General features: G+C 36.2%; 1 pseudogene; it reads left to right on the forward strand.

Moving 5' to 3' along the window:
• Positions 1 to 843: 843 nt before the first annotated feature.
• On the forward strand, positions 844 to 2,114 carry LOC110645992 (probable xyloglucan endotransglucosylase/hydrolase protein 23; annotated as a pseudogene).
• Positions 2,115 to 2,795: the final 681 nt, after the last annotated feature.

The raw sequence follows: 2,795 nt of genomic DNA on the forward strand, positions 1-2,795 counted from the left end.
ATGAATCTTGTTTTCTTAAATTTAAAACTTAATTGTTTTTAAGAACCAAAGGCATCAATAGTAACAAGACCACCTGAAGACCTATGAAACGCAGAAGTCAAGCGCCTAGTCAATCGCTGGACCCCAAGCCTATAGAACAAGCTAACCGCGTCGTTCAAAAAGGAAAAGATAGGCATGCTATGCAGAGTTCTAAAGCGTTTCTTTCTTAACCTTGGGTCAACTATAGGAATGTCTAATCTAGCAGACTCTTTTGCATTAGACACCCTCCCCTCCACACAACCTAGCCAGCTAGAACCCAAATATCATAGGTCAAGATATTTATATCCCTACCCGCACAAAACAACCATAACCATAAAAGCTTTTTACGCTGAAATGGAAGGAGAGAGAGCTGACCCCAAGCCTGTTCAAAATAACAGAAAAAACAATCTCTTCCCCTACCCCATAGGGCAGTGGAAGCCAACAGAAGGGACTCCGTTTTGCCGAGAGAAAAGAAATGGGGACGCAAGCAAATGTATTTCTTTCTCTTAAACCAAGAGAGAGAGAGAGCCTCTAAAATTTAATAGACCTCTCAAACTGCAGTCATTTTGCCGGTGGCTATAAAAGCATTATAAAGATCTAATCCAAAGACCAGAGACGCGTAATTATTATATACCAATGTATTGTTTGATTAGATCGCGTTTGGTAGTGCCATTTTACAGCTATAAGCATCACATTGTCCCGCGCCAAACACCTGTGCACAGCTAAGCTCACTGGACCTTCCCATGGCCTTCCCTGCACCCTTTCTCTTCTTTTAACTCGTCACTTGCTCACTATAAATACCACCCAACCCAACATTCTCTACGTACCCATCTCTCTTCTTTGAAAGCTAAATCGAATTCAACAGCAAAATGGCTTCTTTATATATGGTACTTTCTCTGTTTATGCCTGTTCTTGTCGCCTCTTTGATGGTTGCTTCTGCCAGCAATTTCTACAATGATTTTGACATTACATGGGGAGACGGCCAAGCTAAGATACTCAACAATGGACAACTTCTCATTCTTGGCCTTGATAAAGCTTCTGCGTCTGGATTTCAGTCCAGGAATAAGTATCTATTTGGAAAGATTGATATGCAGCTCAAGCTTGTCCCTGGCAAGTCTGCTGGCACTGTCACCGCCTATTATGTAAGTTCTTCACTTCTATTGCTACTGTTTGAGGTAATAATTTCAATTACATGTTTAGTGGACTAACAATGCGGATTTGGGAATTGAATTTGCAGTTATCCTCAAAAGGGTCTACTTGGGATGAGATAGATTTTGAATTCTTGGGAAATTTGAGTGGCGACCCTTACATCCTCCACACTAATGTGTTTAGCAAAGGTAAAGGGAACAGAGAGCAGCAATTCTATTTGTGGTTTGACCAACTGCAGATTTCCACACATATTCCATTCTGTGGAATCCCCAGAGGATCATGTAAAACATAGCATTCAAGATGAATCCAGTTATATTATTGCCTAGCATTCAAGATCAATCGACTAATATTTTCATTCTTTTGTGTTACAGCTTCTCAGTGGATGGCACCCCAATTAGAGAGTTCAGGAACTTGGAATCAGTAGGTGTTCCATTTCCAAAGAATCAGGCAATGAGAATTTACTCTAGACTATGCAATGCTGATGATTGGGCTACAAGAGGTTGTCTAATGAAGACAGATTGGAGTCAAGCTCCATTCACTGCTTCCTATAGAAACTTCAATGCAAATGCTTGTGTATTGTCTCATGGGGTATCTTCTTGTGGCACAAATTCATCACCTTCAGCCTCCAGGACAAATTCTTGGCTCTCAGATGAGCTTAATTCAACAAGTCAAGAGAGGCTGCAATGGGTGAGGAAGAACTACATGATATACAACTATTGCACAGATGCCAAGAGATTTCCCCAAGGCTTTCCTCCAGAATGCAGCTTATCCTAGACTACAACACTGGGATTTGATCAATTGTACTAAACATGATTCTTTTATTCTTTTCTTCAATTTATTATCTTGCTTTGATGTACTGGAAAATATTATTTCTCCTTCGTCTTTTGCCTATCTAGATTTTTAGTTTATATCAGCAAGAAAAAAGAAAATCAATTAAGCAAGTTTCATAGTGCAAGTGGAAGCATACTACCTGAGGGGTGAGACAACCATGTCCAGTAATAATTTTTCTAAAAATTATTTTTTGACGTCAAGCTGAACCTGTTGAGGCCCAAGCCAATTTGAACCAAAAATATCAATTTAGACAGCTAGTTTTTTTTGCTTAAACTCAATTTATCATATAGAAGATATAAGATGAATGGTAAAACTTACTTATTAAATACATTTCACATATTTATATTTTAAGTTCATAATAAATTAAATCTAGATAAAAATTTTATTTAGATGAAGGCGAATTCTAATGAGAGAGTGACCTCACTTAATTAAAAAAATCCCCCATATATACTATATTTTAAATAATTTATATGATTCTCGCTTATAAAAAAAAAATTACATGATTCTACTAAAATAATATTTTACCCAATAAACTTATTATACAAAATTAAATTTGTTGGACTCTATTTTAATTTTTTAAAATAAATAATTAAAACCTAAAAAATAGTCAAAGTATATTCTCTCTCTTCAACTCTTTCTTTTTCCAACTTTTATCCCTTTTCCTTTGATTGTATTCATGCAATCACAATTTTTTTTCCCTCTATCATCTTTTTTTTTTCTCTCTCATTCTTTATCATTGATTTTGTCTTTTTTTTTTCTTTATATTTTTGTATCAAAAAAACTAGTAGATAAACTCC

This window comes from Hevea brasiliensis, chromosome 17 (genome assembly GCF_030052815.1).
Source record: "Hevea brasiliensis isolate MT/VB/25A 57/8 chromosome 17, ASM3005281v1, whole genome shotgun sequence".
Taxonomy (NCBI): domain Eukaryota; kingdom Viridiplantae; phylum Streptophyta; class Magnoliopsida; order Malpighiales; family Euphorbiaceae; genus Hevea; species Hevea brasiliensis.